The sequence below is a fragment of the Zalophus californianus genome, chromosome 6 (assembly GCF_009762305.2).
Source record: "Zalophus californianus isolate mZalCal1 chromosome 6, mZalCal1.pri.v2, whole genome shotgun sequence".
In the NCBI taxonomy this organism is placed as follows: Eukaryota; Metazoa; Chordata; class Mammalia; order Carnivora; family Otariidae; genus Zalophus; species Zalophus californianus.
In genome coordinates this window covers 48,316,506-48,330,893 of record NC_045600.1, presented here as the reverse complement: position 1 = coordinate 48,330,893, position 14,388 = coordinate 48,316,506, and the positions used below count along the sequence as shown (strand labels likewise).

The following is a 14,388-nucleotide window of genomic DNA, read 5'->3' as shown; positions in this document are numbered from 1 at the left end:
CACTTCCCTCTCAGCCCTGGGGGCTTCCTGAAGCAGTTCAAGATTCTAGTTTTATAATGAGAATCACAAAACTGGAAGCTTTCCCAAAGAAACAGCTCGAAACTTGAGGACTAAATCTCACCATTTGGGAATAAACACCTGGGATGTTTCCTGGGATGACTCAGGCGTCACCAGCCAAGCCAAGAAATTACATTGGTAATCATAAAACCTGGGAGCTTCCAGGGAATGCCCAACATCGTTCCTGAAGCAGATAACTCATCTCTGAGAGTTCTTCGGCTCAAAAACTGTATAAGTCCATGCATCTCTGATTTTGAGGAGCTACTATTTCCCTGTGCTAAACCCAAAGAAAGGAAGGCAAGTTGACCGAGCCAAGCCTGGACCTGCTCCTTCAGCTGGCAGCTCCCCCCAAATGGGACCAGCCCCATCAGAGACTTTCAAAGATGCTTTCACATCAAGGTTCCCAGGTTTCCACTGAGTGACATGCTCCCTGAAGTCCAGTGGGTCCATCATCCATGTGTAGAAGGGTCTGGAATGGCTGGGCAGGTTGTGAAATAAGCAATGATGGGGGGAAGCAGTGATGGTCCCCAAATCCACTTCCCTGAACACACTCCGAGAAGCCTTTGGACAATAAGGAACCTTCATCAAAGTACACACAAGCCAGTACCAGCTCTAAAAACCAGGGGAACCCTCTCCCCAGGCTCAGAGTACCCTCCGTAATCTGTTGTGTTCCTGCACAGAAATAGGTCTGAAAGCCTCAGCACAACAGGGCATCAGCTATTGAATTAGAGCTTCCCATTTCCTCACTCACCAAATGACAGGACCTGGGCATCCATCCTGATTGTGGAACTGTGGGACCCCCGTGGGCCTGGGGCCTGAAGCCAGCTCAGAGCTCAGGTGTTGGGGCTGCTTCATGAGACCCAAGTTCTTTTCTCTGTCCACTCCTTCCCTTCCTCACTCTTCCCCTCACCAACCTCGAGTCACTAGAATCACAGACCATGGTGCACTTAAAGATCATGCTAGTTTGAGCACCTGACTTTACAAGAAAGAAAGGCCCAGAGAGGAGAAGGAGACATACTGGCTTTTGAAGTACACTCAAATGGTTAATAGAAGAGTCGCTCATTAGCCAGTTCATACCGACAAACCTTTTCAGTACATGACCCTCTGCCCTACTTGTCTCTTGCCCAAACGTCGTGTGGTGACCAGCCTCTGAGATGGCAGTCATGCCCTCAAGTAGCCCTTCTCCCACAGTGTAGTCTGTATGACCAACGAAATATAGCAGACGGGATGGATGTCACTCCTGAGAAGAGGTTATAAAAACTGTGGCTTTTGCCTTGGGCTCTCTCTCTCTTCCCCTCTTTCTCTGAGATCACCTACTCTGGGGGAAGCCAACGGCCACAGGCAGGCAGGCTAGGACAGGCTCCCATGGTGGGGGACTGAAGCCTCTGGCCAACAACCAGTGAGGAGCTCAGCCCTGCTGACAACCACATGCCTGAGCTCCCAAGCAGACCCTTCCCCAGCTGAGCTTTCAGGGGGCTGCAGCCTGGCCAACAGCTTAACTGCAACCTCACGAGAGGCCATGAATCGAAAACACCGTCCAAGCCACGCTGGATTCCTAATTCACAGAACTTGTGAGATGATCAAGGTCTATTCCTTTAAACTGCTAGGTTGAAGAGTAATTTGTTATATGGAGTAGATTAAAAACACTGGGGTTTTTTCTTGGCTGTTTTTCCCCCCTGGGAAAGAGAGAGGAGAGAGAACCAGAGAGAGATATGAAGGCAGATCCCAGTTTACCAGTCAACAAGACGCTGTCCTACACTATTTTAAGAGATGAAACTGTGGCAAATCAGAGAAAAAAAAGGAAGCTTCCCTGGAGGCCTGGGGCAAGAGCCTCATTAGCGCAGGATTAAGTGTCTTTCTAGGCCTAAGTGAAAGAATCGCAGTCGCTGGGTTGCTAGAATGCCCAGCTCCCTTTATAGAAGTTGTGAGCCTGTGGCACGTGCAAGTGCTAACTACATAAAATGCATAATGTATAAACCTTACGAAGCTTTAGAACCAGAGTTACTCTTTGGTGGCTATTCTGCAACTTAAGGGTTCTCCCTTAAGTGAAAGGTGATTTCCTGTGATTCTGGCTTCCCCTCTTGGGGAAGGGGTTGGGATGGAGTTTGTGTGTGTGTGGTGTTTTTAGAGGGCTCGTCCTCCCCACCCCTCGTCACTCCCACTGCGGACCAGCCCAGCCCTGTCTGCCCAGCAGACACATCCAAGAGAAGCTCTTTGAAGGGTGCCTGAGTGGGCGCCTGGGTGGCTCAGTTGGTTAAGCGATGGCCTTCAGCTCAGGTCATGATCCTGGAGTCCAGGGATCGAGTCCCGCATCAGGCTCCCAGCTCGGCGGGGAGCCTGCTTCTCCCTCTGACCTTCCTCTGTCTCATGCTCTCTCTCTACCATTCTCTCTCTCTCTCTCAATAAATAAAAAAAAAAAGAAAGTTGCCTGAGCAAAAAGCATCCCACAAATGCATACATGCCACAGGATATTGTCACAAGTGCTCCTTCCGACAGACTTTCTTATTGGAGGGTCCAAAACTGTAGGGGCCTTAGGCAACAGTCTCTACCCTATATGCTCAGAAGTGAGCTCGGTCTTGTTTTCTATCCAGAAAACCTATAGCTGGAAGCACAGCGGGCTTTCCTGTGCCCAGAATTTGTTTCCTAAAATATAGCTAAACTAGGTTAATGTCTTTTTTTTTTTGCCCTTGAAGTGTAGATTCAGAGCTTCTGGGAAACTTCCTAGCTTCTTAAAGATACAACAAGAATACAGCTGCACCTTCATTTCAGGAGGCATCTCGAGCAGACAAGCCAGAGAGGTGGGCCTGACCGCCTCTCCCAGGTCAGTTAGAGGGAGCGAGAGGGAGGGAGCGAGAGGGAGGGAGGGAGGGGGAGGGGGAGGGAGCGGGCGGGAGCGAGAGGGAGCGAGAGGGAGCGAGAGGGAGCGAGAGGGAGCGAGAGGGAGCGAGAGGGAGCGGGCGGGAGCAAGAGCTCGCTCTGCAATGCCATGGTGGCTCACCGGACTTAATAATGCCAAGTTCATTCGGTGCAGCTGGGGGAGGGCTGGAGGCACTTTCAGAACTATTGTTTGTGAGCCAACAAGCTCATCTCTCCAGCTGTTCCTTAAGTCTCTTAAAGAGACAGGAAGTAGGAGAAAATGAAGAAGTTGGGGCCAGAAGCCAGTTTCCGCCAACAGGAACAACGGGTGCAATTGTGTTTCTCACGTAGCAGCCACTGCCTCAAGGACGATCAGACGCAAGAATGCTCATGCTGTTACCATCATGAGAATCCCACCATGGGACCTTCCAGATGTACTTTTCCGGAATCTTAGGGTACTGGGAAGACCATTCTGGTAGAAGAGAGATTCTACAGGAGAGTCAGAGAGTGGTCCATTCTTGGGTGACCTCTCCAAGCAAGAGAAAAATGTGAATATGTGCTTTCTTCAAAACCAAGGCAGGGCAATGATGCTGTTGGAAGGTCTTCATTTTAGTCCCTCCTCTTTCCTCTGTCTGGTATCGCTTTGTCTCTTTAACATGGTGTTCCATTTCTCACAAGCGGCTACATTTACAGATCAAAAGACAAGTTTCCAAAAACTCACTGACCCAACTCTCTCGCTTCTGCTGATGACTCTCAAGTGTCTATCTCTAGCCCTGACCCCCTTCCCAAGTGCCTGCTAGAAATCACTGACTAGATGTCCACCCTACCTTAAGTTCCATTTTGAAAAGGACATCCTTCTCTCAAAATGTTCCAACTCCCAACTATGATAAACTAGTAAATAAGGGATAAAATTTATTTATTAAAAAGAATAAACCAAGGGGGTTGCCTGGGTGGCTCAGTCGGCTAAGCATCTGCCTTTGGCTCTGGTCCTGGTGTCAGGGTTCTGGGATCGAGTCCCACATCAGGCTCCTTTCTCAGCGGGGAGCTAGTTCTCATCACTCTTTACTTCCAGTCTCTCTCTCCCATTTATTTGAACACAACGTGATCTTCCTATCCGTCAGAACAGGCTAGGCTATGCTGCCATAACAAATGGCTCCAAAGGCTCAAGCTTAACAGAATAAAGGCTGACTTCTTATTTACATTATATAGTCATTCACTCTGGCTCCCTGGCTCCACTCCAAGTTGTTGTCATTCTGGGACCTACCTGAACGGGACAGTCCCTGTTTGGGGCCATGTTGTTCCCAATGCAAAGGGGAAAGAGAGCATGGTGAACCACAGTACAATCATCAAAACTTTTGCCTAGAAATGGCATAGATCCCTTTGAAACTTTCATTGACAAAAGCCTCATATGCGCAAGTCTGATGTTAGCTAGGTAGGGATGGGTAAGCCTTTCACAGGAAAAGGAAACAAATGATTGTGGCTACAGTTGGCCATAGGACTCATTCCTGCGAGAGAAATCATGCTCAGCGTGATTTCTCTTTTCCATGACCTTTAGTTGACTTTATAATCAGTAGCCCCCCACACTGGAGTTGTTTTGGGTGCCTACCTGCCCATGGCCCTTTAGGTGGTCTTGTGATCCACTCTCCTGGCCACAGTTCACTTGATCTTCAGGGATGGCAAGTGACCCAAGGATAGCCAAGATACAGGCTCACAGAAGCCTAGGGGCTGGGCCGATCAAATGTAGAAAGAACTACCAAGCAACCACCAACTACGGGAGGAATATACCAGCTGGGGTGGTCGTTAAGGCTGAAAGGAGGCTGAGAGGTAGAGTCAGAGCAGGCAGAAGCTCTGGTTGAGGAAGCTGAGGTTAGGGGAGAGCAGAAGCCACAGGAACAGAGGAGGTGGCATCAGAGAGAGGAGCAGGGATACCACGAGAGGAAGTGGGGCCTCCCTCAGAGTGACAGGGGGGCTTGCCAGTCCTCTGGCCTTCTCACTTCCAATGCCAAGCACATGGGGTCTTACAATCAATCCCTCTTTTCTTGAGGCAATTTGAGGGGCCTCTGTTTTTATTAATAGCAAATCCTAATTAAAACCATCTTGAGTTTAGAGAAACATCAATTAACTTGATGTTTCACATGAGTTTAGTTTGACCCGCCCGTTTAGACTTCAGGGCCCCAAAGCGAGGCACACGTGTGTGTCTTCCAGGAGCCTGCCGTAATGCAGTGTAGGCTTCCATACACGTTCTAGAACGGCTTGCCATCCATGTCCACATACCTTTGCCTCATCATCCTCATCGTCTTCTTCTTTGTAGCCAACTCTGGAAAATCAACCCAAAGCATCACTGCTGAACAAATGAGAAAGGAAATACACATTTCCTCGTCCAGGAAGCTGTCTCTATGCCACCTGAGCACAAATTTCTGGAACCTTCATAGTTGACGTGCTGTGGACAGTGGGCACAGCGTGGACATTTCAGAACTGCTGCAGGCTGTCTCCAGGCCTCTCATTCAGCACCATCCCTCTGGGTAAATTGCTGGGTCTCAGATTCAGCCTCTTAAAAATGGGGTTAACATCTGGTTATGGTGAGAGGAAAATAATAAAAGTGAAGAACTATTGGCTGAACAAGACATGACAGACGCTTACTAGCAGCAAGTCCTCACTCTGCTTAACAAAATGCCCCATGTGCTCAGATCAGCTCGGTGAGGTGCACAGAGTGGATGGGGGGGCCAGCTGCTGGCCACTTGGGCCCCTGGCCTTCTTCCGCAGCGCCTTCGGATAGCTTTTGTCCCTTGTCCCTTGTCCTTTCTGTCTTCCAAGCTCCCAAGGGGAAGGCAAAGTTGGGGGAACAGGGGCAGGAGAGTCCACATACAGCTTTTTCATGGGTGTGTTTGTGCACACACAAGAATTGTTCAACACAGAAAGCCTTTCTTTAGGGTCTGACAAGACAGTGCCCTACTTTCCCCCCCATCTAGACATTGATTTTCTTCTTTTTTTTCTAAGATTTTATTTATTCATTTGAGAGAGAGAGAGAGAGAGAAAGCACACAAGCAGGGGCAGAGGGAGAAGCAGGCTTCCCGTGGAGCGGGGAGCCCGATGCAGGGCTCAATCCCAGGACCCTGGGATCATGACCTGAGCCAAAGGCAGACGCCCAACAACTGAGTCACCCAGGTGCCCCTAGACATTGATTTTCTGCCAAGAAAAGGAAAAAAAAAAAAAAACAGATGATAGAGATGGGTAGACGATAGATGAGAGAGAGACCCACAGCTGGCCCTCTCCAGGAAACATGAGCGCTTCCTTCCTGGGAAGGGTCCTTGTTTCTCACAATTCCCAGCAGGTGAGCAGAAGAGGCCCTTCTCTTGAAGGATTTGGCCCCGCTCAGTATGCCACTGGCTGTCTGCAGGGAGAGAGAGGCCTGCCTGAGTTTCTCTATTAAGTGGAATGACCTAGAGAGACTTCAGCTGTTCTCAAGGTCTTCGTATCCTGATATGAGGCAGCAGGGAGATCATCTGAGACCAGTGGCTGTCCCCCAAACTCTTCTGTTGGCTGGCACTTAAGGGACCTTGTATTCATTTTCTTCGGCTGTCCTAACAAAGTACCACAGACTGGGTGGCTTAAACAACAGCAATTTTTTTATCTTATGGTTCTGGAAGCTACAAGTCAGATAAAGGGGTTGTCGGCAGGGTTGGTTCCTGCTGAGGGCTGGGAGGGATAATCTCCCCCTTGCCCCTCCCCTAGCTTCTGTGCTTTGCTGGTGATCTTTGGCATCCTTGGCTTGTAGAAACATCACCCTGTCTCTGCTTTCACGTTCACTTGGTGTTCTCCCTGTGTGCCTGTCTGTCTCCAAATTTCCCCGTTTAGGACTTACCTTAATGACTTCTTTTTTACTTGATTCCCTCTGTAAAGACCCTATCTCCAAATAAGGCCACATTCTGAGAGAATGGGGTTTAGGACTTCAACGTGTGTGTGTGTGTGTGTGTGTGTGTGTGTGTGTGTGTGTGTGTTGGGATCACCATTTAACTTCAACGTGTGTGTGTGTGTGTGTGTGTGTGTGTGTGTGTGTGTTGGGATCACCATTTAACTTACACCAGGTCTCACCTCATCTGACCCAGCATGCGAGGTCTGCGCTCACCCCACCAGCCTTGAGTTTTATAACCAGTCACAATGACCTTCTCCCTTTGAGTCTTGACTTCTTGGACTCGGTTAGCCAGAGGCTGGGGAAACAGCCCGATTAAAGCCCCCACTGCTTGAAAAGCTCAGGGTAGGGAAGTTCCACTCAAGCGCCTCTAATAATTTCTGTGGTTTTTCCAAATTGGTGCATGTTCTCACCTTTGCCCACTTATCCTAACTCTTTAAACCTCTTTGAGAAGGATGGGAGGGAGCCTGGAAGGCTGGCCGCCTCCCTGGATTTTGTGTGACTCCCTGCAACAGGACTCCTGTCAGGCAGCCACTAAGGGAAGGTAGCTAGAGCTCAAGAACCTTTGGGCTGTGAGCTTGTCATTCACGGAGCTGGAGACACTGAGGTCAGGCCTAGTTCTGGTGTGGGAGTTAGGAGAGAGAGGGGGTAGAGGGGCAAGGGGAGGACAAGGGGACCAGGGGGGGGATGAAGGGGGCCAGGAAAAGAGATTTGTTATTATTACAGGCTTTTCTATAAACTAGGTAATTTGTGGGTTGTGCAGATAAATGTTCTCTTCATTAGGCTGAAAAGAAGTTGTGTGTTGCCGTTGGGATTGTATTTGGCTTTGTGTAATAGAAAATCTGAAAATAATAGAGGCTTTATAAAAATTGACCTTTATTTCTCCCTTACGTCAAAGAAACCTGGAGATAGGCAAGCCAGGGCTGGTATGGCTGTCTTGTGGTCTTCAGGGAACAAGGCTCCACTTAATACACTGTTCCCCCAACCTTAGCATGTCTCCTCATGGTTCCTGATGGTTGCTCGGCCACCAGCCATCACACCCAGATACCAGGTAGCAGAAAAAATGCTTCTTAGAGACCCCATACATTGCTTCTGCCTACATCTCATTGGCCAGGTGGCCATGTAATCTTTTCTCTGGGTAGCTATGTACCCAGCAAAACCTGGGGATTGGTTATTAGGAAAAGAAGAAAGAATGTTGAGGGGCAAACAGTGGTCTCCACCACGACACTATATATGAAGGGGATACAGTTGCTATCTAAATTCCCAAGTTCATCCTCAAAAAGAGAATGTTTCTGAAGCATAAATTCTTTGTCCTGGAGGATCTCATATCCCACTGGATGTGAACCATCCCTCGGGCCTCAGCTTCAGCCTCCATTCCCCCAGGAACCTTCTGGGTCCCTGAGCCTGAATAGCCTCCCCTGTCTTACGCTCTCATTGCACCTCATGCTTCTCCTTCAAAGCTCTTGGCACCCACATCATCATTGAATTATCTCAAGTTATTTGTGTAAGGCCTGCTTTCCTTGTAAACTGGACGGTAAGCCTCTTACTCTGCCTTGCTCACCATTATCTCCATAGTGGAGGTAGGAGAGGAAAAACTTGCCTCTACCCTTTTAGGTTCTGTCGCTGGACCTAAGAATTAAACTGACATAATAAGACAGATTAACAGGAGAAAAGCATTTTATTTCATATTTTTACATGTACGCAGGAGTTTTTAGAAGGAAAATGAGGGCCTGAAAGAGCTGTTAAGCCCAAATTCACTGTGGGGAGAAGATAAAGGGGCTTGGGCTAGGGGCAGTAAATTGTGGGCCAATGACTAGGAAATGTGTGGGGGAAACTAGTTAAAGATAAGTGTCATCTTAGGTTTGTTTGCACAGGACCTTTTGGGCATCTTCTTCCAGTCTCTGGTGAGAGACAGGTGGAGGGCACCTTTCTCAGGAGAAATTTTATGATCTGCTTTTAGGTAAAAAAGCGAACCCTTCCTGGATCTGCTGTTTCTCAAGTGACTTCAGCTCACAATAATCACTAAAAGTGGTATCTTTGGGCGTGGCATGTTCTGAACCCCTTCATAGACCTTCAGTAAATATTCATTAGCTGACTGACTTTGAGTGATTAGAATACTAGAGACGCCCCAGATTCAAGGCCATTTCCAATGAGCCTTCTCTTTAACTGACTCAGCCTGGCTGAGACAGGGCCTACCCAGATTCTCCTGTGCTATACACCTGCCAGGATTTGGGTGGCCCGAGTGCCCACACTGATGTCTGGGAGGAATGTGGGTTGGGGGTGTCCGACCCACCTCTTTGAGGAGGATTCCCGTGATAAACCCCACTTTACAAAACCAGCTCCAGCCAGAAGCATGCCCAGGAGGGCAGGGGAACAGAGACTAGAGCAGTGTGGGTGAGTTTTAGATCAGAAAATGCAACTGGCCGCCCCATGTTTTGGGAAGAAAAGTAGGTCACCGTCCTACGCTCAGTCCAATGGCATCCCTAAGCCCTAAAGGGGAAGGAAGGGCTGTGTTATCTCTGGCGTCACAGGCTACAGGCAAATTCAGTCACGATCAGCTTTATGGGAACTACCTGCCCCACCTCCTGGTCATTCTCAAGACTCCCTAAAAATGCAGAAAAGATCAGTCCAGGCTTTTAGGTCTTGGATACAGAATCTTCCTGAAGCCAGCTTTTAAAGGAGTTCATTTCAGCACCACCCAAACCAAAAGGCAGAACACAGAATCCGGAATGGCTCCCAAACGCTCCATTTTAAACTTATCCAATTAAAGAAGGAGAATTCTGTGTTCTGGCTTAGGATCATGGGGTTTTAAAAGAGAGAGCACATCTGTGGGAGCCCTGGGAGAGAGCCCCGAGAGGCCTCGGGTGAGGCCGGTGAGAAGCTCTGTGGGCTCCCTCCAATTCCCCAGCCCAGGGAGAGATGAGACCAAGACTGAGAAACGAAGACTCATCTCCAATTTGCCAAACAAAACATCACCCCCTGCATTCTGTCCTTCCACATCCAAGCCCTGCGATATTAGTCTTAACGATCCGGTCATACTTCAACCACTTCTTCTGACTGAGAAGCTGAAAGTCATATTCACCTTGGTGTGATTCAGGGATTTTCTGGGGTAGGACTGATGATGGGGTGCGGGAGTCGTCCTCTCCTGGTTTGCAAGATCAAAAATGTTGTGAGCCTGTGGTTAAACCATTGGTAACTTGAAATCGGCCATGGTGGGAGTGTTTACACTGTGGGAATTGGCAGATACGACAAATGAGGGTTTTTCTGCTCTTTCCCAGGACACTGAGATCAAGACCTGAGCTGAAATCAAGAGTCGGATCCTTAATTGACTGAACCACCCAGGTGCCCCCCAGAATCAGTCTTTTAAGAGCTCCACTCCCATCCATTGTTCTGCTGCTGGTGGCCTCAGGACTGCCCTCAGAGAAACTAGAGAGGGCCCTCAGGGGACATATGTTGATGGTGGATTGATCCCTGGGGGGGACCCTCCTCAGTGCCCAGGCCCTGCCCTGCCTCAGGTCTTCAGGATTCATCCACTGACATATGTGGGCTCAGCTCATTGCTGGGGAATTATGGGAACAGCATAAAAACACAGAAGAGCCTTCTCTTCTCACCACTGTGAGTGGGGGGCAGGGATGGGAGGGGATGGGGTGGAGCCTGGGAAAAGTAGTTCTGAGGTTCTGAGAGGAACATCTGGGTTGCTATGGTGGAACCATGACCTCTAAGAGAATTTGGAGCCTCTAAGAGGAGTTTAGTCACCCTGATTTCATTGGGGAAGGATTATTCCGGTGGAACACTGAGTACTAAGGCCAAAGCACTGGATGATTTGGTCAAAGTCAGCGCGCCAGGCCTCAGCCTCCAAGCCCAGCCGCTAGCTGCTCTCTAGCCCTGGGAGAGGCAGAAAGGGGAGTGTGGGGAAGCTCTAGGTGGTGCCCCCCCTCTATACGGAGGTCAGCCCTCCAAACTTCTCTCCCCTCCTTGCCCATCCCACGTGCAGCTGCAAGGCCCCAGGGCCCTGCACAGTGAGGACAGCCACCCCCTCCAGCAGCCTCCCCGCCAGGTATCTAGGAATGACAGTGAATTTTTGTATCTCGGCATAATTGCAAGGAAGTCCTTCCCCCATGGGCTCAGGGAACCTTCTGGGAACTATTAAAAGCTGCTAGAAGTTGGTTTTTCTTGTTGGAAGCACCTCTTGAGAGTTTACATTTATAAAGCCTGGCAAAACTCATTTCAAGGACCCAAATTCACTTGCAAAGATGAGGTGAAAAGGGACCATGGCGTCACACAGATGGGCTCACTCTGGAGAGAAGCTAGTGATCAACAGTGGTCCCCCTTCTGCCACCCCCAGGAAGACACCCCACCCCCAGATGGCCCAGCCCTGCCAGAGGGCATCACTGGAAAAAAAAAAAAAGAAAGAAAAGATGCCAATTTTCACCTCTGCCTATTGTACACCTCATCATCCAAGGAGAATTCTCCAGCCCTTCCTTGCCTGTGCTCTTTATATTTATGTGTAAGCCACTTCCTGTTTCCATTTCTAGGTCATAAACCAAGCTTACAGATTCACTCAGCCAGGAGGCCCAGCTACTATCCCCTCTCAGAGACCATGGCTGTCTCTCAGGGAGGGATCAGAGGATACAACTTGGAAAGACAAGATATCGGTTCATTCTTAGGAAAACATAGGAACTTTCCGAGGTTTTTTTGGAACACTTCCTGCCTAGGACCAGAAGGTTGGCATGCTCGAAAAACCTGTGACTTACTTGGTTTGCATTTCACTGCTCTGCTGATGCCCAGCTCCTCAGCTCCTTGGAGGGACTGAACAAGGGCACTTTGGGAAGACTTTTTACAAAGACCTCACTGGAAACCTTGCTTTGCCAAGGGGCCTGGCCTGCCAGACAATCATCAGGCAATAGCTGTTAGCCCCTGAGGAAGATATGAACAAGAAGCTGTTTGAAAGCATTATCTTCTAGAAACTAAATTTCAAAACAAGGAAGAAACCACAGCTCAGACGTGAGTGGATGTTCAGTGAACCTGGGTTCACGTGAAAACCTTCAAGAATACGTTTTGCACAATTCTGTTGCCTTCCCTTTATGATTGCTAAGCAGTTTACTCATCCTGATTTCATCAGGAAGGATTATTTTGATGGAACATTGAGTGCTAAGGACAAGGCACTAGATGGTTTGGTCAAGGTCAATGTGCCAAGTCAGTATGGGCTGCTAGTTTGGCTTCTCAATTCCATTCTCTGAACTTTTTTTCTGTGAAAATGTATTGTAAGCTGGAACCCACCTGAGATGGCCCAGAAAATGCTGAGCGCTAATCTTTCCCCCCATGCCTCTGAATGAGTCATGCATTCAGGGATGTGTGGGGCCAGAGGCTTGGGGCAGAGTCCCTGTAAAGGTCGTCCATGTTGCAGGCTCCTGCACGTTACATCTTCCTCCACAGCAGGGAAGGAAAGGGGAGAGGGAAGAACAGGCCCAGAAAGGCCCAGAAACTCAGGTCAGCCTAGGAGATAGGGATGAGGGCTGCTCCTGAAAGCAGTCAGGAATGCAGATCCTGGCTTTTCAGAGAATACAGTCCTGAGCTCAGGGAGACATCTTCCAAGAGAGAAACGGATATTCTGAGTCTAGTCGTGCAGAGAAGCAACAATGCCATATGCAGATCTACAGAAAACAGAGCACGAAAATTGTCTTCCTTTTAATTACTGAGGGTGTAGGGAAATAAGAATTCTCATACTCTGCTGGTGGGAATATCAACTGGAAAAATTTGGTTGGTTGGCAGCTTAGTAATGTATGTTTGAGGCAGAGACAATGCTTTGCATTCACCAGACTCTGTGTTTGCTTCCAGGACACACAGGAAAACTGCATTTCCCACCCACGGTTGCAGTTAGGAGCAGTCATGTGACCAAGTTCCGGACAATTGGAAACTGGGCAGAAGTGATGTGAGTCGATTTTAAGCCTGGCCCTAAAACCACCCGTGTAATTCTCCATTCTCTCTTTCCCTCCCTCCCTCTCTCTCTCCCTCCTCCCCTCTCTCTCTCCCTCCCTCCCCCCTACCCCCACTTCTCATTTTCTCCTCTCCTTTTGCCTATCAGCTGCAATCAGAGTATCCTGTTGAAGAACTCCAAGTCTCTGGCAAATGGAAAGCTATCATATGAACAAATCCTAGTTCCAGCGGACTGTGTAGAGCTCCTTCCACCCCGCAACCAGATGACCTACATTGAACTATAATGTAAGAGAGAAATAAATCTTTACTGTGTTAAGCCAATGAGCTTTGGGGGTGTCTGCTACAACATTTAGCCTATCCAGACCGATGTAATATCAAAATCCTTAAAAATGTCCAAAAGCTTTGACCTAGCAACTACATTCTTTGGAACATAGCCAAAGAAAATAATTAGGGGCACCTGGGTGGCTCAGTCGATTAAGCATCTGCCTTCAGCTCAGGTCATGATCCCAGGGTCCTGGGATCCAGCCCCGGTCCCTGTCCCTTCAGGCCTCCTGCTCAGTGGGGAGGCTGCTTCTCCCTCTGCCCCTCCCCCCTCAAATAAATAAATAAAATCTTTAAAAAAGCAAAGGAAATAATTAAGAATTGTCACTATAGTATTGATTATAATAGCAAAAAAATCTTGTAAACATTAACTTCCAATAATGAGATTAATTAAATCCAACTCTGCAAAGAAACTTTAGACACTTAATATCATTGAAATGTATTTATTGACATGACAAGCTTTCATGATATCTACATGAGAAAGAGCAAGTAACAAAAACATGGCAGGCATGCACCTATAAACATTTATACATGCATATATGCATAGGAAAAATGTCTGGAAATATACCACAATATCCGGGACCATCTCTGGTAATAGGATCACAGACAGCTTTTTAAAAATATTGCCTCTTTATTGCCTCTTTTTTGCCGTTTTATGCTCTTTCTACAATGAGCATATATTTTTTGACTTAAAAAATTTTTTTCTTTTTTTTAAGGAGCCTGCTGGAAATGGATAGATCTCCTTCAACCTTGAAGGCTGGGCTTGCTCTGAGTATAAGTGTGCTGTGTGCAAGGGGAATCCAGGTTCCTTGGATGCTCAGCTGGTCGGAGACTGAAGCCCCACCACTCATGAGGTTAAACATCCATTTCATCTCCATCAGTGGGAGATCTCAGGCTCTTTGCACAGCTCTTGGCTCAGTCCAACTGACAAAATGCCCTGGCTTTAAGGAAGGAAACGCCAAGGTTTTCTAAAATTTCTTCGGAGAGTTGATGGGCCTCCGAACTCTCTTCTTTTTGGGTCCTAGTTGGGATGATTTGGGAAAAGTGTGGCCACAGATTTCCCTCCCCCGAGACAAGCTGGGTGATGCAGACTGTGCCCATGCTGTGGGGAGCAGGGCAGGAAATTACACTCTAACTATAGGTCTTCAGTCAGAAACCCAGCAGCCTCACCACAAAATAAATTCAAGAGCCCTGAAGCCTTGGTGCCCTGACCTACGAGATCAAAGAGTCTCATGCAATCTCTCCAAGTGAACTTTGAACAAACAGCAATGTGGCAGGTTTTCGTTTTGACCTTCCAACCACATGAT

The 14,388-nt window shown here is 48.2% G+C and overlaps 1 long non-coding RNA gene across 1 annotated transcript; it reads left to right on the top strand.

Moving 5' to 3' along the window:
* Positions 1-11,439: 11,439 nt before the first annotated feature.
* On the top strand, positions 11,440-13,029 carry LOC113908563. The gene is made up of 3 exons (XR_003515528.2): positions 11,440-11,827; positions 12,662-12,755; positions 12,909-13,029. It is a non-coding gene; the product is annotated as an uncharacterized LOC113908563 (long non-coding RNA).
* The last annotated feature ends 1,359 nt before the right edge of the window (positions 13,030-14,388 follow it).